The 24,625-nt window shown below is 47.3% G+C and overlaps 1 pseudogene; it reads left to right on the top strand.

Moving 5' to 3' along the window:
- LOC8038702 overlaps window positions 1-24,625 on the top strand; it is a 66,028-nt pseudogene that overhangs the window by 18,097 nt on the left and 23,306 nt on the right.

Genomic DNA, 24,625 nt, shown 5'->3' with positions numbered 1-24,625 from the left:
ATCTGGTTCATGCGCTTGCGCAGTGCCCACACCTGCATGGTGTGGGCAAACGCGGGCTTGTTTGTAAACAGTGTGTTGGTCTATAGGAGAGTATTCACTGGCGGTCATAGCTGTGTGCGCGACTGCTGAACGCATGCTGATGGCGGGCTTCCACAGTTATTTTTGCAATGTGCGTTCCACACCAGCAAAATTGCCGGTCTTGTCAACCTATTAATGTGAGCTCCTTCTGAGCACGCGCTCTGAGCAGCATCCACAAGTATGGCGTCCAGTTGATATTCACTGACGGCCGTAGCTGTGTGCGCGACTGCTGAGAACGCGCCGAAAGCGTTGTTCCACAGTCATTTTTGCAACGTGCATTAAACACCATGAAGATTGCCGATCCTGGCTGCCTAATAATGTGAGCTCCTTCTGAGCATGGGCTCTAAACAGCGCCCTCAAATATGGCGTCCGGTGAATACTCGCTATTAGCGGCGAGATGTTTCGGTGGTGCCCTCGTTCGGTTACCTTTCGTGACGTCATTACCTTGTTTGTGAACAACAAGTTCGATGGTGTTTGTAATGGGCATGGTGGAAGCCTGAAATCATAGCGCTCTTAAAGCAACACTGCCAACACCGTAAGAATTGAAGTTCTTGTATTCCTCTTATTCCTGTCGATGAGACATCCTTTGCTGACGTCATAGTCAGCATTCGGCCAATTGTGGTGAGCCGACCGCAGCGGCGATTTCGGTCGCTCACGTCGCCAATTGAATCTGCACTCTAAAAAATCGGGAGCGTCAGTTGGGAGAGCTAATTGCTGTTAGCTACGGATTACGCTCGGCGAATCACGAGTCTGGAGATATGCTAAGGCATAAAAACACTGTCTGCCATATGAGATTGAGCGAGACGTTTCACGTACTTTATTGCAAAGGAGGCTGTTTTCTTAGACCTAAACATCTGGTCAGTCCCGATATTGGCTGCGCTTCTGTAGATTGCAGCAATGAGATCTTCCAATGTGCTCGGCGGGAATGGAGACGCTCGAGAGTTCTTTAGAGTGTTGGCGTTTCCTGGGCTTTGTTACTCGCAATCGCTGACATTAGCAGGTAATGAGGTGTGCAATAATTTTGAAGGAAGTGAAATTATCAGCAGTCAAATGATAGAAATAACGAAGCAATGAAAACAGCCAAAATAATTCTAAGTCGTCTTGCACAGTCTGCTAATAAGCTGTAGTGTGTCAATCGATGATTTGGTGCAAGCATGATGTCTTCTCATGCGGATTCGGTGAATCCCTTCTCCCGAAGTCTCAAGGGTCTTTCCAGTCATCAAAGGTCTAAGATAATTACTTTGTACTGAGCAGCGGGAAGAATTGTTTAATAATAAAAAAAATATTCTTATCATTAGGGGTTTGGCGGCAGTCTTAACCTTTCATTTGGTGAGTCTGGGTCATGAAGAGGTTTCAAAAGGGTATGAGTAAACAAGTCATACTGAAACTAACATAGTTTTCTAGCTCTTGTCTATTCACAAAAGCCGTTTGTTTTGTTTGAATTTTTTATTTTCCGCCATTATTGACCAGATTAAAATTTTAAAAGGGAAACATACTGGAACAGCGTGCCTTCACACGATGTTCCTTCAGCGTCCATGCACTCATGATGCGTTCACTACTCTTCCGACCCTTACGTTTGTTATGTTTCGGTAACACAGGGAGAACACTTCGGCTACTTGGACGTGGGAGGCGCCTACATCGGAGGAACTCAAGACCATCTCCTCCGCGTTCGCCAAGAAGTTGGCCTGGCAGACAAGATGTACTGCGTCTACTACGAGAACAAATCAGTCTTCACGATCCTGGTATGGCATCAAGGACTCTTCAGAAATATGAAGCGTCTACCTCCACGCAATGCAACTAGGAGAGTCAATCGCTGCAATCTATGAAGGGAGTCAGCCGAATGACGGAGCTGAAAATGTGTGTATAACTAAATCAATAGTCTGAGCTTTAGTCGTGAGCATGACGTCTTCTTACATGCATGCTGAGTGTCGTACGGCGGGCAAGTGTTCCAAAATGCGTTTTTGGCGCATCGGACCGAAAGGAGAGGTACACCAATCAAAGGGCAGCATAATGAACGCGAAAAGAACGCGGCGTGAGGAAGCAGCCAAGCGCGCGGGCATCATTGACTGAGGTCGGGGGGAAACAATAGCACATGGGCGCGTCTCGAGGGTAAAAAAAAAAACGCACGACGTGCGCAAAGAGCAGACGAATTTGTACGCCGTATAAGGTGGACTGCATTTTTGGGGGTCTGAAAATTGATCTCGAATAACTAGGCAATTGTGTCGCATACGTGAAAGGTTCTAGCATTACAAACGTTTAGCGATACCGTGAGTTTCCCGACGCCAGTCACCTCCATTCAGGGCGCTCTACATCAGAAGGTTTAACGCGTACCACGTGTACACTTGAGAGTTGTTCCTATAGAATAACACGATACTACCGTTATTCGGGCTGATACGCCTGGGCCCGTTTGCTCGAAGCGCTAACCGCGGCTAAAGTTAGCCGCTGTACCTAAGAGAGGGATTCTGAAATCACGTGACTGGCTCGGTATAGGATGCGGGGAAACAAGGTGGTGCCCCCGTGAGTGAGCGCCGCTCGCTTTGGAACTAATATGTCGTTGTAGCTGCAATATCGGGCGCGTTAGTCAGCAACGAATGGTGCAGGAGGCTTTCGCTTTGCCTTACCTCACTTAAATCGCAAAGCATGAGCAATGACATCGCCGCATTTTTTAGATAGTCTTTCGATTCTGGCCATTCCTAAGCCTAAACGGACGCGAAAATTGTCGGCACGGCAACCTCTCTGGAAAGTGGATTGCTTTAACTCAATCGGCCGGGTACTGATCGCACACGAAAGCGGACAGCGTCCCAATAGACCCTTTTTCTAAATTACCCAAGCATCGAGGAGAACGCTGGAAGCGTAATTTTACGGTACGCGCGCGCTGGCCTTCCTCTTAAAAAAGATTCTAAGTAAATAATCATGAGGCTTTGACGAACGCGCGTGCAAGGCAAAATTTGTTTTAGACATTTTGCTTTAGAACATCTACTACTGCAGACGCGAGCTCGTGCAGCGCGCGTAATTGCACTCGTAGCATGCAGCTCGGTGCTTGGGAAATTTAGAAAAAGGTCTATTGGGGCGCTGCCTGCTTTTGTGTGCTATCAATACCTGGCCGATTGAGTCAAGGCAATCCACTTTCCAAAGACGTTGCAATACCGACAATTATCGCGTTCATTTAGGCTTAGGAATGGCGAGAATCGAAAGACTAGCTAAGAAAAATGTGGCGAGGTAATTGCTCACGCTTTGCGATTTAAGTGAAGTAAGGCAAAGCGAAAGCCTCCTGCGCCATTCGTTGGTGACTAACGCGCCCGATATTACAGCTACAACGACATATTAGTTTTAAAGCGAGCGGTGTTCACTGACCGGGGCACCGCCATGTTTCCCCGCATTCCTACCGAGCTAGTCATGTGATTTTAAAATCCCTCTCCTAGGTACTGCGGCTAACTTTAGCCGCGGTTAGCGCTTCGAGCAAACGGGCCCTGGTGATATCCCACCTCTCCCTCAGTGCGTACAGGTGGTCGAGTTCTTCCTCCTCTATCTCACTCTTCCTTGCTTCCAGGCTTCAGTTTTGGGGCTTCACGAAATGCCGAACACTTAACCAAGGAACGTATCACGTCAGCCTACAACATCGATGATCGCCGCGCTCCCTCCAAAGATTGCAGAGATTGGCTACTCTTCCAAGTGCTTTGCGGTGAAGTAGACTATCCGGATTTCGTAGATTGTAAGGAGAACATGTGTAGCGTGCGCGCACACGATTTCTTTGATAATTTTAACTCAAATCGCTAGCCTAAAAAACGATGGGTGAGAATCTAATCTTTTTTGAATGGTCTTTCGGGATGTTCTATAACTCCTTTTCACTTTAGGTCCAATCACAGCCGATACTACGATTCAATGTAGCCAATGAAGCAACGCCAAAAAAATGCATCGTCAGGGCGGCGCTCGTCGTGTCTGCATGGTTCTTATCCCCGTCTAAGCCAATCACTCACAGTAAATTCTCCGCGATCCTTCGCTTTTTTCTTTGCGTGATCGGTTTAGCAGACGATAGCAAGCCCACTAGGACAACAATCGCCGTGACTATTCACTTTTGCCGTCGCGTGATTGATTCCGTTGGATCGCGTAGCGTTGGCTGCAGTCAGACTTGATGTGAAACGGAGTAAAAATAAAGCGTTTGGTTTTATTTCTTCGAGGGCGCGAGAGCGCTAGCTGACGTTCATTTCAGTGAACGTGCTCGCTCACCCTGACTCGCGCTTTCCTGGAGCGTAGACTTCCCTGAATATGCACTCAACGTTCGTTGGGCTTTTACTTTCTTTTGGGCGCGTAGTCTTTACACATAGTCGGGGATCGTGGGTTCTGTTTACTGGCCAATCGCCATGTCACCAGCGGCGAGGCGATCGGTTCGTGTGAGTCACTGACGTCGTGTGCGGCGAACATGTATGTAAAAAGGGGCGAGATATTGAAGCCCGGGGAGCCACAGACTCGTCAAACGTAAAGTTTGGTGCCGGAAGTTTACCGGGAGTGCCGATTGGACTCTCGCGACGGTGACAGTGCGCTTTTTTTTCCTTGCCAAAGTCCAATCGGCGCGCTTCATGAACAGTCGGCTTTAACTTAGTGTTTGAATAGTAAAGAACCCATGTACTGTAAACAACAACAAAAACAACAACATCCAGTGCGGTTATTTTTTTACAGTGCACTTAGTAGAGCCAATCGCTGCAACCTTCAGCTAAAATATGCATAATACTAATCTGCAGTTCTTGAAAAAAAATACAACCACATAAAGCGATTAATGTCCATTCAGCGTAGTCCCGACTTCTTGCAACTCTTAAAACAAAAAGCACAGTGTCTAATGACCGTTCAGCGCAGTTTCAATGTGCTACAACCCTTTGAAAACGCAATTGGCACCGCGTACAAAACCTATTCTGTCCTGAATGTTTCAGGGAAGGCGGTACGTGACCCGGGATGGCGACTTCCCAACCTTCTGGAACCCGCTCGTGAACATGGACACCAACAACTTCCTCAGAAAGTTGGATCAAATGGGAGAAGAGGTACGCACATCATCCAAATATCATCCAGAAACTCTTGCCCACATTGCCCGACACAGCCCCAACGCGATCAAAGCCTTTGATCGTGTTGATGTAATGTTAGGACCTTGGCAGCTGCTTCGGTGATTCTCAACTGTTGATAGAGACAAATCCAGCGTGGAGAAAACTGTTGCTCCTCGGAGATTTGCCATCACTTCACTTGTCGTGGGCAGCGGGTACGAGGCTTTCTTTGAAGCTGCGTTCATTGTAGAACGGTAGTCTCCGCAAAGTCGGACTGTGCCATCTTTCTTGCGCACTAGCACTAGTGGGGTAACCTAGTCGGCGTGCTGAACTGGTTCGATGATGCTTTGAGTTTCCAGGCGATCAAGTTTCGTCGATACTGCTGCACACAGCGCTAGCGGAACAAAGCGGGCCTTGCAGAACCTTGGAGATGCTCCCTCGATCAGATCCAAGTCAACCGGTCGTCCTGTGTAGCCGGAAATATCATAGTCGAAGATCTGTCGGTGTTTCTCGAGGACTTCCTGTGTCTCCGGCGTCATGACGGCTGCTGAAGTTGGCTGCATTTGGTTTATGCCACAGACGCGAATCCGAAGCACTTGAAACCAATATATATAAAGAAGGTTGCATCCAGTCCCTTTCATGACGAGTAGTGGCAGCAAGAAGTCGTTGGTCTTGGAGCGAACGGACACTTGCGCTGAATCCAGAAGTTGCAGGCCTTCTCCAGTCCAGGTGCGCAACTGCAGGTTGTCCTCGTGGAGCTGAGGAGGGTTGCAGGGCCACACCTTTTGGTACGTTTCCTCGCTGATCAGGGCGCAAGAGGCACCAGCATCCACTTCAAATTTTAGTGATTTGCCTTCGATCTTCAATGTCACAAGGAATTTTGGATACGGTCCGTGCGGTGTCACCCTGTTGAGCTCATGGTAAAAATCTCCATGCCATCCTTTTGCTGGCGGTGGACTGCTTGGGGCCCGTGACAGAATGCTGCAAGGGGGGGAGGGGGGAGAGGAAGTCGCAGCAAAATGTATCGGGGGGGGGGGGGGGGGGGGGGAGGACGGGCCCCATGAACCCTTCCCTGGTTACGAGCCTGTCTCGTACAGCAAAGCGGATCGTAAGTGAGTGTGGATGGACCACAGTAATTTAGTTGCTAATCAGCGGCTATATTGGAAGTCTGAAGCTCACGCTCAGGTAGTGCTAGCTTACGCTTGATAGGCCTGACGCTTGGGCACCTTTCGCTTTTCCAAACTAGCAAGACGGATGTGTGAGGCCGAACTCCGAGGCGCTGAAACAACGAAAACATCATTGCACAAAAAGCATGTACGCACATCTCGAAAATGAGCCTTCAGTTAACCACATAGGGGATAGGATTAAATACGAGAGTATTCGTCCCTTTTCGGTTGGTTGCTAAACATTACTAATAAACGATAGTAGTTTTATCGGAAGGCGCCCACCATACTAACAGTAGTGACGGAGGGGGGGGGGGGGGGGGGGGGGCGAGCATTTCCGTGAATAGCGTTTGTAACGACTTACAACGAACATCTTGACTATAGAGAACTATAGTCACTGAGAGCTTAAGAAACGGAGAGTGTGGCGAGTTGCTAGCTTCTTACTATTGCCCCGCGGCCAATAAGATTGCGTCATCAATCGATAAGAACACCAAAGGACCAATCACGAGGCAAGAAGCCTGAACATATTTGGCCACGCCCTGCGCTTCTCAGGCTGTCAGTGACTATACCTAGTATTAGGTTTGAGGTGGGGAAAAGTAGCGACAACCCGTTTCACGCCACTAAAGCTTATCTGTCTTATTATCCTCAGATTCCTGCCGATGCTCCGTGGGACGCGCCTCACGCTGAAGAGTGGGACCGAATGACGTTCCAAGACTTCATTAACAAAACCTGCTGGACTAGGTGAGCTTCATTTGGAGTTTGAACGTACGAAGAGCTTCCATTCTCAGGTGTGTTCCCCTTAACAATTCAATGAGCTTCGGCATTGTACACTTTTAAAGAAAGTCTATCAGTTCATTTTTGCGGAAACAGCAATCATAGCGAGCATAGGAAAAATGACCGCATCTCCACGTGGTGAATAATGTTGACTGGGGCGAAGCTCTGGTGGTACTGATGATACTGATTTTATTGTTGATAGGTAGTGCTGACAGTGCTGATTTTTTTTTATTGCTCACAGGTAGTGCTGAGTTCCGAGTTGCGTTTCGACTTCATTATTATACTGCTTTAAAGTCGATGAAATGCAGAGCCAGTGGTTCTTCTGGCGGATCAGCTTGGATCTGCTAGAAGCCGTGGGAACGCATCTCCACCGCTTAAGTCAACGGTCCATGTCAGAAAGAAAATGTGTGGTATGGAACGTGGTTATATACGCATTTGAGCATTTGACCGCAGCGCCCTCTCGTCTACAAAACGTTGAGCCAATGCATGCAAAGTTTAACGCGATTATACACGCATTTGACCGCAGCGACCTCTCCTGTATAGACGTTGAGCGGCTACATGCAACGTTTCATCCATGACAGAAACCTTAGCTCTTGAGTTACTACCACAGCTCAGAGCCCCCGTCCCGCAGTCGTGGCCGAGTGGTTAAGGCGATGGACTAGAAATCCATTGGGGTCTCCCCGCACAAGTTCGAATCCCGTCGCAAACTTTTTTTCTTTTATGTGAGCACGGACGCCGGCCGACCGGACGGACGGATGGATGGACAAGGCTAGACTCTAAGGAGCTTCGCCCCTAATATCCAACTTAAAGCGAAGCCCAGCGTACGATTATATCTGAACGATGCGATGTTCTGAGGAACAATTAGCGTTACGTTTCACTTACGCAACGTTATTCGCTGTAATTCTTCTCTTCCCTGCAGTGATTGGCTGTCTCCATGTTCTGCAGGGAAGTGAACCTACATACTTTCTTTTTTCGAGTATTAACGCTCGGTCACGCAATTGCGTTGGAGTGCGGCTGCGACCACGTGCGTCTGGTTAAGCCTGGTTGCGCCGAGCTGTTGGTACGGCCACCCTTAAGCGCGAAACACATGTACGACGAAACCTTCCGATCCGACGTGCGGACTGCCGGAATGACTTTGGGGGGAGAGGGTTTTCGTAGCATCGGAGAGCGTTGAAAACCCTCGCCTCCGACCGTCGTATTGCGCGGTCGGACGTCGGATCGGACGGTTTCGTCGTACATGTGTTTCGCGCTTTACGGCGAGTCAATGGGGAGGGGCTGTGCTGCACGACGAAACGCAGCGCAATGCAGTCGACGCAATTGTGTGAACGAGCCTTAAGGGTTTGACGTTTTCTTGAACTTCACAGTTTGTGAAGATCTGCTGATGATCAGACATCAATGCCTATTTGATTGACTAATTGTTGCTAAGATATATATATATATATATATATATATATATAAAGGTAAAATTATAAGAAAGTACGGGTTTAAGACAATCCCATATTTATGCAGCGCGAGTCAGTTGTAGTTTTAGCTGACCAGCGCTGAGAATGAACATGTTTGGGTAATGTGGGGGCTGCAGGAATACTGATACAAGACAGGCCGACACTGAAGAAAACGTAACGGGTAGATTCACCTAATTTTTCCGTGCATGTACACAGGAAACAATACATGATTATGGGATAGTATCGTAGGTTTTATGATGAATAATTGTCCAGAAAAAAGAAGCTGCCCGGAAGGCTTTAGTGAATAGAATAATAATAATAATAATAAAATACTTTACAGAGTCCTAAAGCGAAAAGAAAGGCTTGCAGTGGAACATGCGGCTTTACCCATATTTTGTGTGGCTGCAGATATGTTTTATGAAAGACCTAGCAGACGTTCAACTGGCCAAACGAGATGAGGTACCTTTTGATTGATCAAATGCCTAAAAATATTAGGGCATACAAAATTAGCCATTAAATTCCCCATCTCCGTGTCAATTTCGCCTCAAACAATCTGCAATGCGAGATCCGCCTTCATCTCCTTTGTTAGAAATTATTTAGGAAACTATTTAGCTGACGTCATACTGAGTGACGCTTCCTCTAAGCTCGCCTGTTCTAGCCACGTTTTGTTACAGTGATTGTATAACTTCGTGCCTTTTTGTATTGCGTTTTTTTCAGTGCCGGCAAAGTGTTTGCCCAGTTCTTCATTGCTATCAGCGTGGCTTCAGAGGCCTACGAATCATCCTTGCTCTGGTTCCTGTGGTACGTGAAGCAGTGCGGTGGGGTCAAGAGGCTCTTCCTCGTAAAGAACGGTGGCCAGGCAAGATATTAGAGTTATTATGGAAAGAATATGGTCTAAGACAACTCCGACATGTCCGTATATTAGCTAGAATATTAACGTTCAGAAACTATACTCACAACCACCATCCAGCCTGTTCACCTACACAGAGGTAACGAATAAACATAATAGTAGCGTCGACGTGACATGGAAATTGGGGAATCCTCTGTGCTCCGTCGCATCGTACGGAGGGACACAAAGGATGACACGAGCCATCGGATCCAATCCCATGCCTTGTGAGCGTCACTTGACCTTCAGGAGAATCGCAGCGACGCGCCTAGTCACGTGCTTTTTTCGGAGCCTGGGATTGGCTTAATAGCACCACTCCGGACTAATTGAAATGTGCGTTCGAAAGACTTGACGACACGCAGTTCTAGCAAATGCGATATAGCTTCGCCAATACTGGAAACTCCTCCGAAAACCCATGGGAGCGGCGGCGGCGAACGCGACAGTGACGCCTCTAGCGGACTTGGAGTCTACAGAAGCAAAAATGTTCCAAAAGCCGGGTGAATTCATGATTGAAAAGGTTTACTCCGACTTAACATAACAAATTAATAACAAAAGGTACAGACGTTTTGCCACCTCTGCAGGTGGCATCTTCAGTATACACTGACACAAATGAGGTGAGGTCGACCAGTCTACTTATCACACACACGTTATTATCACACTTATCACACGTTTCGCCACCTGCATAGGTGGCGAAACGTCTGTACCTTTTGTTATTAATTTGTTATGTTAAGTCGGAGTAAACCTTTTCAATCTACAGAAGCAGACGACGCAATGGAAAGGTATAGGCTCCGCGACGTCCTCGAGCTTTGCAAGCCCCGTTTCGTCACCCCAACAGCTGAAACAATTCATTACGGTCAGTCCGATTGTAAAGCGGAATCGACTGATCGCAACTGCAACGACATTCAAATAACAACGCGCGCAGAAGCACAGATGGAGTAGTTTATTTCGCGGTCTCAAACGTCACTCAGGGGATCACACGCATTTGAAGCGCATCTCCGAAGCGCGAAAAAGGCGCTTAGGTACTTGAACTACGTCGTAAGGGGTTGCTGTTTATCCGTTACAAACTTCGTTGTCACAATTTCTTACTTGAATAGGCGATAATTAAAACGTGCGCAAACAATATGTTATGATACAAGAGCAAGCGCACCACCCGCTGGAGCATCACAAAAACAAACAAGTAACGAGCGTGCAAACATTTTCCGCACATTGCAGGAAAGTCATCCCACACGAAAAAAAAAAAAAAAAAAAATGGGGAACAGTCGCGAACAACGGCGAATAAAACAAAGAAGTTAGCAGGGGATACTAAGATACAAATCACCTAGCAAAGTGGTCCAATTCAGCAACGAAGATCGTTGCGGCGCTTAGGGAAAAAAGAAAAAAAAAAGAACAATGGAAAGCAGCAGAATAAAAAAAAAAAAGAGCATCACTTTTTTTTTTTTTGCAGCTGCTTGTCACACGTCTGTTTATTTGCTTTCGCGCTGTTGGTAGGAACCACTGATCTCCACTAGAGGGGGCTGGATGGTGCATTGAGCCAGAGCCGTTTATCGAGAGAGTTTGGCCATACATTGGTTTGAATAGGCGAGCGTCTCGGGGCCAACCACAGGCCGCGAAACAGCCCCTAGCGGTGGTCGTGAGCTCTAAATTTGTGACACGACTAATTCAAGCCGTTTTAGCGTCGCTAGAGTGAAAAGGTGTGACTCTCAGTGACTGAAAACTTTGTGCGTGCGAGGTGTTCGTCACGCCAGTATTCAAGTGTAGAACAAACGAACGTGCGCTCCAAACCAGGGCCAACTTGCTAGAAACAGCGTCTCATCTGAGACGGTGAAAGAAAGCACTGCCAAAGCCAGCGCACGAGCCGAGCGGGACTCTGCGTCTCCAGACGCTCGCGCGCCCCACCCTTTGCACTGTTTTCTTTCCGCCAGTCACAGGACGCTGTTCTAACAAGCCAACATCAGCAGTACAGAGAAAGGTATGGGCACGAGCGTGTGGCTTTGGAAAGTGGCTCCTATGAACGAGTTCTCGTACAAACAAAAGCGTTTTGCTGAGCTAGGTTCACGCGCCTGTACTTTTGTCTTTACTGCCGACATTTGTGAGATGGAGCAGAGAGGCCGAGATTGAACGCTTCTATTTCACGCTTTAAACGTCGTTTGCAATATTGTGACGTCGCGGTCTCCTGATTGGTCGACGCTGTGTCACAAATTTAGTTTACGTTCTAAACGTGGGGGGAATATTCGGCGCTGGCGGCGGCCTTTGCTCCGCCTATTGGCCAAACTCTCCCAATACACGGCTCTGCATTGAGCAAACAAGTATGAAGCCACCGGAGGTGAGCGGCTTGTCCCGGAAGTGAGCGCTTGGCAGGCTTTGTAACCCTTCCGAGTGCTGGTTCGAAAAGCGTCGAGGGCGCTGGATTTTCACTTGTTCCCTCAAGAGAGCCTGCTGTTTGCGCAGTAAGAGCGCATGCGGACCCGAGAAGTATCATGGGAAGCCATTCAATGTAAACATTTTGAGATTCTAGTTGATAAAGTTGTGAATATGTCTCAAGTTCGAATGCCTCATTTTCGGAATTTGATCCAGAATGGGAGTATTAAAACCCAATCAAAGACACAAAAGAGCATGGTCCAAAATATCGACTCAATGCACTAGGAAGCCCAGCGCACGCCCGACTTCCGGGATAAGAATCGAACTTCCGGTGGCTTCACTTGAGCCAGGCTCGGAGAGCAGCTGAGCGCCATCCAGCCCCCTATAGTAGAGATCAGTGGTAGGAACTTCAAACAGGGGAAAGGAATAACTAGGAATAACGAAGTCCAGCCAGTTCAGCTGACACATGCCCCACGCTACACGCGAGCCATGCCTCACGAGTCCCACGCTGCAATCTGCAACGTGCCAGCAGTGTATTGTTTTAAGTTTGCATTTCTTCTCTCAGTGACTTTGGCGTGATTTTTCTTGCTCGCTTGACGGAGGAGTTAAAAAGTACATACAAGTATACTTGTTGACGTACGTGTCCAGGCAATCGTTGCACGCCGTGCCTTTGTTTCGAGTGTCGATCAGCGGCCTCAAGTCAGCCTTCAGCTGAACTCTTGTCTGGTGGAATGCATCAGTGAGATCTGTTTTTCGAAGGCACGGCTGATGTTACCGGGTAGGTGACGAGCTAGGTCAGAAGGTGGTGTCATTTTCGCATATGAATATTTCTTGTTCTTCAGCAGAATGTCTTTCGAGGTGTTCCATTTTTATTGTTGCCATTGGACTTAGCAAGCATTATGACAGATCTGACTGGCTGCCCACCCGGCTACGTAGGACTGGGTGTTCAGTTTTGCATCTGGTCTGTTGGGGGGATCGGTGACCGAGTGGTCTATAGCGCTCACCAGCTCGGAGCACGTGGAGCGAAAGCTTGCGCTGCAGAACCCAGGGATCCTGGGCTCAATCCCCACCTCTGCCCGTTTCGATCTGGATGAGCATTGTACCGGCGTGCGGTCGCGTATCACTACTGCGTGGTGCACGTTAAAGACCTTAGGCTAGCGGTTGTACTTCGCTGGCTAAATTGCTCATCTACAGTGGAGACACCAGACGCCCCCTGAGGCAGACGAACTGTATAAACATACACACAACAACATCTGGCCTGTCGTCCGTGAAGTTCTTCGCGGTCTCCATGGAGTTGTTATAATCGTCTCGTGAGGCGTCAGTGGCGATTTTGAAGCCAGACTTGAATAGCTTTTCCAGTCTAATTTGAATGCGGCAGCAACGTAATTACTCACGTTTCTTCGGTCTTCGGGAAGCGGAAGAAGTATTTTCCACCTCATCGCAAAAACCTGTTTTTGCAGTGGTAGGCACTACATGGCGTGCCTGCCATCTCCAACTATGCGCTGGTGTAGGCCCGAAGGCGGCCGGTTGATCAACAATCGATGATCCATAGCACACATGCCAGCGCACACAAATAGAATTCGAAGAGAAATGTATAACGAGCTTACACTTTTTAATGTATTTAATACATTCTGAAAAGCAGATACGAAGATTTCGGATTAGAAACTTACTCAAAGGCGAAAATAAGAGGTTATCGCAGACGACAGTGGAACAAAGCAACAACAACAAAGTTGCAGACGGCACTCAAAATGTCCGGGCACAGCTTAGCAGGCGAACCGGCCGTAGTAAGCGCCGAAGCGTAGGAAAGAGAGTAAAAACTATAAGCCAAACAAGGGAAAGCAAGATAAGCGATTGTCCGAACGTGAAATAAACAAGAGGGGAAAAATCAGAAAAAAAACAAGCAAAACAACAACATAAAAGCAGGAGGAAGAAAGAACGCAGCGGCGTAGCGTCGCCTCAAACATAAACGGAAAGTAGACTGAAAATTGGAAGGAGTTGCGAGACGGTTCAACGGTGTCGGCCTTTAACGCAGAAGAAGGCGAAGACTATAGTTGCCCCGGCTCTAACGATCGGAATTTGTGCACCGTATAGACATTTCCAATGTTTACAAAATCACAGTCCAGCGTGCGATCTTCACAGCCCAGCATGTGCGTGTTCGTCGCTTCGGAAAGCGAGGAAAGCACTCGCCATACGCACGAACACTGAAGATGGCACCGGCCACACGCTCTTTCTTGGAAAGGTCTATATACCGTGACCGAAATCACCTAATCGTGATGTATCCCATTCTTTTAATAAATGCGTTTTCTCACTCACTTTGTTTGCACAACGACGCTCTTCTCTTTTTTTCTTTTGCACGCGCAAGAAGTCTGCTTTTTTTTTTTCTTGTAACTCCGCTTTTATTGATTTGTGTAACAGGCGCACATTTGCATGTGCATAATCGACTAATCGACTTCTTCCAAGGCATACTGAGATCGCAGTAACGTACATGGTTCGAAATTGCCTTTTGCTTCTTCATCTGGAGACGATCTTAACGGGATTAGCCAGCTCGCCTATTGGACAAAACGGCTATAAGCAAGACATTCATGAGAACTAAGGAATTGCAACAACAAAACGAATCGATTGATAACAACAGTAAAGTGGAAATGCAGCTATGTTCTGGAATGATTGTACATTGCCCTTAAAAGAACGAAAACAAAAAAACCAGCGCGAATGTACATTTGTGTTTTGTTCGTGTTTTGCCTGGCTTACATAAGTTGTGACGGAGTTTTTTAATATTGAAACCTGAAAGCTTTAGCATCGTTCCCACGCGAAGAAAATGTCGTTCACACATGAGGTGGCACCTACTTTTAACATTGAAAGTAGCGAATACCCGTGCCAATTTTTTCCCCTTGGTCACCTCGCAGGGAGATAGGCAAAACCGATGCGTCGTGCATGATTCGTCTGCTAGAGGAGACTCCGAGCTCGCCAGTGGCGCTGCGATCACTTTTCGTCCGCGCTACGCGGTAGTTCCCAGTATTGGCTTACATGGTATTTGGTTCTAGCCACGTCACCAAAGCGTTCGAACGAAAAATTGGAAACTATAACCTCGAAATTATTTCACCTTTCAATTATTTATATTTTAGAGCGCAGCTCTTCAGCGCCCGTTTCCGGGTTTCGCGACGTCGGCGTCGCCGTCGGCGTAACCGCGCTAAATTTATCGGGGAAATTGACGTCACGTGAACCAAAACCTATTTCAATTCCCCGCTAAATTTAGCGGAGAAAATGACGTGACATGATTTAGTGTCACGTCACCTATGAAGAAATTTAGTTTCTCCGCTAGATTTAGCGGGAAAACTGACGTCACGTGACCTCACCAGCAATTCAATTCCCCACTAAATTTAGCGGGAAAATCGACGTCACGTGACCTTAACACCAATTCAGTTTCCACTCTCAATATAGCGGGGTAAATGATGTTACATGACTTGGTGTGACGTCACCTACGAACAAATTCAGTTCCTCCGCTAGATTTAGCGGGAAAAATGACGTCGCGTTACCTTAACACCAATTTAGTATCCCCGCTAAATTTAGGGGGTAAATGACGTCACATGACTTGGTGTCACGTCACCTATGAACAAAGTCAGTTTCTCCACTAGACTTAGCGGGAAAATTAACGTCACGTGACCTCAACAGAAATTTAATTCCTCGCTAAATTTAGCGGGGAAATTGACGTCACGTCATCTTAACCCCAATTCAGTTTCTCCGCTAGATTTAGCGGGGAAAATGAAGTCACATGACTTTGTGTCACCTGTGTTATAAACCAATTCAGTTTCTTCGCTAGATTTAGCAAGAAAATTGACGTCACCTTACTTCAACACCAATTCAGTTTCCCCGCTAAGTTTAGCAGGGAACACCTATGAACAAATTCAGTTTCTCTGCTAGATTTAGCGGGAAAATTGAAGTCACGTGCTGAGGAGGAGGAGGGGAATGTACGGAGGAGGAGGAGGAGGAATGGAAGAGGAGGACGATCGGAGTAGTGGAGGAGGGGAGGAGGGGCATACCCTTCTCTCCTCGTCCTCAAGAGCTGCGCTCTAATTTCGCATTACAGAGATTTGTAAACATCGTTAAATTTTAGAACGCAGCTCTTAGGCGCCCGTTTCTGGGTTGAGCGGCGTCGCCGTTGGCGTAACCACGCGCGTTGCACTATGGGATGTCACAGGTTCCCCGCTAAGTTTATCGGGAAAATTGAATTGGTGGAGGTCACGTGATGTTAATTTTCCCGCTAAATTTAGTGGGTGAATTGACGTCACTCGACCTCAACACCAATTCAGTTTCCCCGCTAAGTTTAGTGGGGTAAATGACGTCACATGACTTCGTGACACCTCACCCATGAACAAATTCAGCGGGCGGAGGAGAGGAGGAGGATACGATACGCAGAAGGAGGAGGAAGGCATACTCTCCTCGTCGTGCCCTCCCACCTTCCTCCTCAAGAGCTGCACTATAATTTCACGTCACAGAGATTTGTAAAGGTCTTTGATTTTTATTTTTGTTTCGTCACCTACCGGCTACAGTGATGTCGGTGGTTGAGAGACCATGTGACGTTTTTAGAACTTTCCTTTTTAATGCTCCGGGGAGGACAGAACACAAAAAATCGCGCGGGCGATGCATGGAACATGAAGACACACTAAAATGCTCGCGGATACCTTCAGGGAAAGTAGCACTTCTAAGGGGTATATTGAAACACTTTTTTTTTCTAGCGACAATTGATATACTTTATTCGCAAGGTACTGGGCTCAAATCACATTAAAAACACTATTCTTTTATGGGAAACGCTATTGTAGGTTTTTCTGTATAAAGGAAAATGTTACTGTTTTGTTCTTGTAGCACGTCATGGAATACACAATTCAATGATCTACTAAATGTTTCTAAGGTTTACATGCATTGCGGCGTATTTTTGTTTCTTTTAATTTCAGGAACGAAAACTCAAAGGAGGCATGATGCAAGTCAGCTTGAGGTTGGCGGAAAGCTTGGGAGGTTTGTAGAGCGAAGATTAATTTAACGCTTCTGAAGCACACGAAATCGTCACGACCTTTTGACGAGCTCGGACAATTACTTAAGATATCCCCCCCCCCCCCCCCCACCCTCATATAGCGAAAAAATCGAACGATTGCTGCAAACAAAGGGTATATAGAATTGTAATGCTTGGCCTCACGAATGTAATAAATTTATTTTCAGCAAAAATAAGAGCGAAAACAAAAGGCGAGTGAACGAACAGATCTGCATCTAAGGGAGGGACAAAAACAATTTTACGTGGTGTTGGGAAAACAGCTGCACGCGAAAACTAGAGCGGTGATGTTGGCATGTTCCATCCAGCTTCTTGCGTCCGAGACTGTATACGTTTGATAGCGCATTTGGTATGTTGTAGCGAGAAAATCTAAACAGTGTTTCTGCACATTTGTACATTTAGGTTACCTAGACTCCGGCTTTATCATGAATGGCTCGCGACCTTTACTATTAACTGCTATTTATAATCCATGGAACGCAATATTTAACAATCGTTTAAGCTTGTTTATGTCTAATTCGGGTGGTCATTTCCCGGCAAAATATGTCATTTTTTTCGGCGAGGGCGTTCGCGTGGTCAAAGGCTGGCGAGTGGGCGCCGTACGGGTGGCGCTTTCAGGTGCATGCCGGCAATTTGCCCGAACTAGAACAGGTCGGGCGGCTAGTCTGTCGGACTGTATTCGGTATCGTCACATCCGTATCGGGAAAGGGAACCAAATGAAACCAAGCTCGCGGATGGCAGGATCGAGCCGCTAATCTGCAAATGAAGCCATCGAGTCAAACACCCTTTGGTGCTCCGAGAAAGACAGCAAAAACAACGAAGAAAAAAAAAAATAATGGATATGGTTAGAGTCAACGAGCAGGTAAAATAATTAAGGGAAAAGGAGGCCATTTTTTTTTCAAAGTTTCTGTCAGCTTGCGGAAGGTCAGTGTGCACTGGGACACGGCGTGTCCTACCGTAAAAAAAAGTATATTGGTAGAGTGATGCAGCTTGGGGAGGGGGGGGGGGGGGGGGGACGCTTGAACATACATTACATCAAAAGAGGGGTGACCGCAATGAGAAGACTGAGTTGCCCGGGAAAAGAAAAGAAAACATATAATAAAAAAAAAAAAAAAACTATGCTGGAAAGACTTTTTGGGAGCCTTGATAGACGGCAACAGTTCTGCGAAGAAGAACACAAAAAACTGTACCAATTAAAATGCGACGTGGGTGTGGGCGGCACCACACGTATTCAATATTCTGCCCTCTCATTAATTTTATAATTTAAGATCTTGTAAGCTGTAATAATAATAATGTTGAGTGTGTTTTTATAAAACTGGAAGTTCGTGAGCTTCAGTGGGCGTCTGCTGTCTCAGGTGCAGACGAGAAATTTAGCCAGTACAGTACGACTGCTTGCCTGGGGTGTGCTCCAAGCTGGTGTGCGCCAGCGTACTCGGCTACCGATCCCACTCTGTAAGGTGCGAGGGCTGTGGTAATGTCTATATTTAAAAAAAAAATACTGTGGAGCCACTTGTTTATATCGGCACATCTCAAAGACTCCAATTTCATTTTGACGCACTCAGCGTACAAACGAAAACTCTTGTTACCGGCGTTTTGTGTTCAATGGAGGGGGCCACGTGATGCTCCGCCGACGCGTATGGTTGCCGGTTCCGCCGGCAAGGACTTGCCGACAATTGACCTCCAGTCTTTAGAAGGCATTCAATAGTTGTTTTCGCGAGTGACTACGGACATATTTTCTATTGACTTCCCCGATGAATTCAACTGGCAAATTGACTCCACGTGACCTGACATCATGCTGTGACGCGACACCCCCTCTTGTGACATCACGGTATACCGCTCGTTACCTGTCGTCAATTTCTTTTCTAAATTTAGCGGGGAAATGCACGGCAGACGGATGGACGGATTAATTCCTGGGATTAGAGTGTTCAGTTAAAAACATTCCATGCTTAAAAATAGATGACGTTTAGGGCTGGAAACATACTTCCGGCTGACGCGGCGGATGGGCGATGTTAATATTCGTCCGCTTGTTTCATGATTGGGGTCTCTGGCTGTTTTGTTGGCAGACTGAGTGAAGTTAAGATCGCCTGTCTTGGCCGTCGCGCAGGAGACGGACCACGTCGCCGTAACCACTCAGGATGGCCAGCGATTCAAGGTGTGTCAGCTTCGCTTCGCATATAGGCACTGGCCAAACTCTTCGCCATATTGAGCAAACGCGCGCTGTTACAGTATCGACTGTTGTGCATTCAGGATAATATGCTAAAGTATATATGTTAATACGAGCGAAGTGAGCCTGTGCATGAAGCGAGTGCCCTGTGTAATGTGCCAGAGCAAGGGTCTGAGCTCTTAACCACGGCTGCTGGGTTCCTACTCCCGGTTCTCTAAAAACGGCCTGCTAAGTGATTTTGTTTTGTACCTACATGACAGGCAAAAGCTGATGGCGTCCGTTTGTGGACAAAACAATGGGAAAAGTAAGCGCGCCGCATAGAGAGTAGAAGGGTAGTGAAGGACAAAGGCGAAAGGGAGGCAACTTCACGGGGCGGACGCCAATGCGCGCGCGGATGTTGGGTGAGTCTGAACTTGCAAGTGTGCGGAGCGCCTATGCCTTGGTTTGTGCTAGAAAAAGGGGTGTGAACCAGTTACTAGCGCTGGTTCAAGTAGGCGGCAAAAAAATTAGGTGAAGATCCATTGGTGGGCTCTTATAGAATGCCTTAGCATGAAAGTTGGAAACGCCACACGGGTCCCCCTTTGGGAAACGCTAACGCTAACCCCGTAACGAAGCCAGAAAGAGGTCGAAAAACTTGAAGAGACGAAAGAAGAAGCCAAAACTGAGTCAAGAGGTCAGCGCTATGGGGGACGTATGTGGCTTTTGCCAAGGGTCATCGCTAACACATTCCTAAAGGAATCGCCAATGGATCTTCCTTTTTTTTTTTTCTTATTTGCCATGTGAAACGGGAGATTTCAGAGTCGCTGCATTCAGTGGTATTCAGCCTGGTGGCGGTGACCATCGGCTCCGGTAGCCGGCGGCGAACGGGCAGGACCAGCGCGAGACCCTACATCAACGCAACAGCATTGCTTGTGTATATCGAAGAACTCAGAAAACTCGACTGGAGTATTTTTTTCTATGTATTTTCTGGTGAAGCGGCAGGCGACAACGAAGCGGCTGTGGTCAAACGGCAGTTTCTGGACAGATTTCCCTTGTTCTGAAAACTCGAGAGCGTTGTGCGTTTTTCGTATTTGTACAACATTAAGGGGCAGTACTGAAATCACTGACATATAGCGCGGGAATGTCATACTGCATGCAGCGAGCGCGATTATGGTCCCCTGTGGTCGCTGATAGCTGAAGAAACGCAGGGCGTGGGAGTCCGATGCATCTTGTGATCGCTCCGCGGTGAATAATTGAGGATTCAGCCATCAGGGAACTCCCGAAACACCAGTCACGAAGCCAGTAGCGTGAACATCGAGTACTTGCTGGAGGCCGGGCATCTGGAAGAGACAGCCAACGCTTCCTGTGCTATGCGGAACACACGTTGGTCTGCCCCTTTGCTCAGGGGGTTACGGTGACGTCAGAACGCCGAACTCTGATTCATTCGATTGGAAGGATAGTGGGTAGACCTCAAGGCATTTAGCATTGAGGTCTGCCAACCATCTTTTCGATCAGAGCCAATCGGATTTCTCCGTTCTGACTTCATCGCAACGCCAGCGGAAGAAGCAGACGAACTTGCACTCCGCATACGCTGAAAAACAGCCCTGCTGGGAAAACGACTTCAATATGAGCCATGCGAGGGCACCAGACGCTGTTCGCTCTCGTATTGAACAACTTCCAGCTTACCTCTGGACAACACCATTCCTTAACTTATTTGTGTTCGATAATGTGTACGGGCGCCTATAATTTTGGTTATTCTTGTAGTTACTTGTTTTTTTTTTTTAATTTGTCTGATTACATTCTTTTTGTTTTCGATTCTTTGTTTTGAGCTGACCGTAACAAAGGGATTTGTATCCCTTGCCGTACCCTGCTGGCTTTAAAAGCCTTCGGTCTGGCCTTTCCGCTCAAAATCGTCACATGGCTTTCGAGATTCGTGATCGTATATCCCCCAACGAGACGCCGAAGTGTCTCGATGAACAGTAGCGCTCGATTGAATTGCATTTGCCGCGCAGAATTCCTATAGTGCTTATATCCGATTCCATTCTGCCAGTATTTAAATTTTGTAACACAAAATATCAGAGAACATTAGGGGTCAGAAAATTAACCTTCTTCGTTTTTATGGTTAAAAAGTAAGGGCGCAAACGAGCTGGTGTACATTGCTGGTGTACTTTGTAGTGTTGTGTCGTTTACCCGCAGTCTCGGTTTTTTTTCAACCGTCTTCGTTTTTATTCCTGGGCAGCCACGTCATCATGGGTATGTCGCCTACCATCCAGATGAAGATGCACTACTCGCCGCCTCTGCCACCTCTCCGCAACCAGTTGCTTCAACGTATGCCCTTGGGCTCTGTATGGAAGTGCCTAGTGTACTACAAGGAGCCCTTCTGGAGAAAAAAAGGTACGCTCACTTCGCGGTACGCGTCAAACATTTTACCGAGCCCCGTGTGTAAGCGCGTGCAAACACGCTGTACCAAAAGCCTGTGACACCAATGCGAAGCGCGGTGCTCCACCTTGGCAACTGGTTTGCGGTACCACCAGTGACACCATCCACGGTACGTCGCATGAATGAAACGCTGCCAGCTCCGATATACGTGGGGCGCAAGCTCGTCTGCTCTCTTGAGCAGAGGTTGCGGTGTCGTCGGAACGCCGAGCTCTGATTGGCTTCGATTGGAAGGAAAGTGAATAGACCTCGAGGCAGCTAGCCTTGAGGCCTACCCACTATCCTTCCGTCGGAGCCAATGAGAGCTCGGCGTTCTGACGTCACCACAACCCCCTCGCAAAAAGCAGAGCGACCTGCGATCCGCAAGGCCCTTAGCGGATTCGTCGCGTCTGTGCCTTTCCGCGGCCGTGTTTCTCGACCTTGCTCCGGAATTAAGGTTTCGCACTTTGAAATTCGAAAACCCATCCGCGTCAGGCGTTGCTCTGTGTTTGGACGTCATTCGGGCCGCACAAGTTGCTCGGAGCTCGATTGTAATCACATGTCTACCGCAGCAACAGCTGCAACGACTGCAACGCATCCCCGTGTTTTTCGTTTATCCGTGCTCGAATATGCCCCTGCGAAGCGTTTGTGTGCTCGTCGGTCCGGAAATCACGACGAGGCGACGTTCATCAGAGCCAATAATTGTTGAAATCTACATGAGAAGTATTTTCTGCTCATCTTATTATCAGATTTCCCTTCGCTCGCCGGCGGATCGAGTAGACGTGCTGGGATTGAGAGGATCGAGGCGGTATTCGCCGGCGCATGAACGGGATATCTGTGTCTCGTGTAAAAGGAAGTTTGCGCCGAGTGTGATCCCGAACGTTTTGTATAGCGCTGTGCTCAGATAAGCTGACGTTCTTTAAAGAACTAAGGTTGGCTGCTACGCAGGATGTTTATGCCGGTCTGGCCGGTTTTAATGCGAATTGCTTTTGCTAGGAGCCGCACCGTGGCACCACTGTCTGGTCGCACGCTTCCAATAGAAGAGTGCACAAAGTAAGCGACCGTAAAATGTTCACATTTGCCACTGCTTACAAAAGAAATATAGAGCCATTCCGGAAAACAAAAGCTATACTTACGACGCGGTTACACCTCGAACCTTTGTTCGATATATAGACCTTTCCAGCGGCAGTCTCGAACGAAGCGATTTATAGCGCGCGTCCCTGGTTTTGTGAGGGTACGTCAGTGTTGCCCGACTGCACTGGGCGGTGGGTTTTCTAGTCAGTGGGCTGTGGCAGCCTGCGTAGGCGCACTTCCGGACGCTGGTAGCGGCTGAATTGCCGCGTTCCATTTTTTTATTCTGTGTTCTATGGCGAACAGAATTTCTCGGAGTTTTTAAGAAGGTATTGTACTATTTTTGGGAACAAAAACAAAGAAATGAAAGCTGCTTTGGTGAGTCCGTGCGCGACTGAACAAATGCAACTGGAATGTTCGTTTCATTTTATGTTGATCTTTTTACGGCACCATACAATCAGCCGTGTCAATCTCCAAAGGTATTTACCGTCGAAAATATTTGACCACACAGGATATCTGAACTTCATAGATATTCTCCACCCACGACATGAAATTCAACGAGTCTCATCAATCGAAGAGCAGAAATTGTACGTTCCCCACGGTGTCGCGTTATCCGAACAGGAGTTGAGAAAGGTCAAAAATAACGCAGCATATTCAATATGTAGTGTCGACGATAGTCACTTCACGACGATCGGACAGAATTCGGCGTGTTTTGGGGCACATGTAGAAGAGAGGTTCTTTTCTGCACAGCTTCAAAGCAAATGAACATGCGTGTCTATTCCGCCCCCGCACCCAGGACCCGACCCTGTCAGCTATTAGCCATTTTTCGCGAAGACCCGAAACATAGCCAGGAAGGCTTTTTAGAGATTATCTCAGCAGAAATAACTCTCCAAGACCGTCGAAGTGCCGGCGTCGTGGGCTGCTTGACGTTCGCTCTCTTCGTTCGTTTCCTGCAAGGACCGAGAAGTCTACGAGCCCTGGTATTCTTTGGTTCTCACAGTGGAAGGTAACACGCAAAGAATAAGCATCCTGAACAGGCAAATAAAGTTAAAAACTTCCAAGAGAAGCCGGCGAACTCCTAATGCACAATGCAGGTGGGGAGTCACGCTGACCGGGTTTCCACAGCTCAGGCGGGTGGTAGAAATTTCTGGCTGATAGGGGTCGCTCGATTCGCAAAATGGCGGCGGACAGAAAGCTCTTTTTGCACAAGTCTATATGTAGCAAAGCAAGTTGAATTCAATACATTGCATAAATGCACAATGCACGCAGACGTAAAACGTACACATAAAACGTTTTCACAAAAGATAGACGTTCGCTCAGAACTTTTCAACACAATATACGTGGCCCTCCCATAAAGCCCATATTCGTGGTTCTCTTATAAACATTTTCTCAACTGAAAACAGGGCATCCTTATACTTTTATTCCATTCAAGCGTTCTTTATACAGAAGTAGAAAAACCTCATGACGGAAACTCATGCTGTCACTTTCATTGCAATGTTTTCTGAATGTCTGTTTTCGCGGCAAACCTGAGACGCGCCCACCCTGAAGGTTCGAACCACCCTTCCAGTGCCCTTCAAGGTATTTTCGCTTCCAGGTTACTCCGGCTCTATGTTGTTCACTATGGCAGAGGACTGCCCCGCTGTCTACACCATCGATGACACCAAGCCTGACGGGAGCTATCTAGCCATCATCGGGTATGCTAATTACGTTCGCTCACCTGTCGCAATTATCACGCTAAGAACTTTCTAACTGCTCTAAAAGTTTTTTTTTAATGACAGTACTTTCAAGAATTTCGAGTTTTTCAAACGGATGGCAATGCGCTGATTTATTGTGCTGCAGCGAAGTACTACTTGAACTCGTATAAATCTTGCTCGCAAAAGTACTTATACAACAAGTCCTTCAACGCCTGAAGCGCTTTTACATCTCTTTATAATTAAAAAAAAAAATATCTGCGCAGCGTGGGACCGTTTCGCCTTATTCGGCTTTTTTTGTCTGCGACTTCCTAAGCATATATTGTACTCTCCAAAACATGTCCGCGATTGGAATATCCTGTAAACCAAATCACCGAATCACTGATACCTTTGGAAAGAGCTTGGCAAGTGACCTAGCCTAAAAACTCGTTCGACATAGAAATGAAATCCGCTATACGACACGGAGTAGAACGTAAGTATGTGTCAAGCGCCATGCTTTGTGTCTTCTGACAATTTATGCGTAAATAATAGAATAC

The sequence above is a fragment of the Ixodes scapularis genome, unplaced genomic scaffold (assembly GCF_016920785.2).
Source record: "Ixodes scapularis isolate PalLabHiFi unplaced genomic scaffold, ASM1692078v2 PGA_scaffold0__279_contigs__length_252992795, whole genome shotgun sequence".
NCBI lineage: Eukaryota > Metazoa > Arthropoda > Arachnida > Ixodida > Ixodidae > Ixodes > Ixodes scapularis.
The sequence above is the reverse complement of the archived record's forward strand: the minus strand, read 5'-3'. Positions and strand labels throughout refer to the sequence as shown.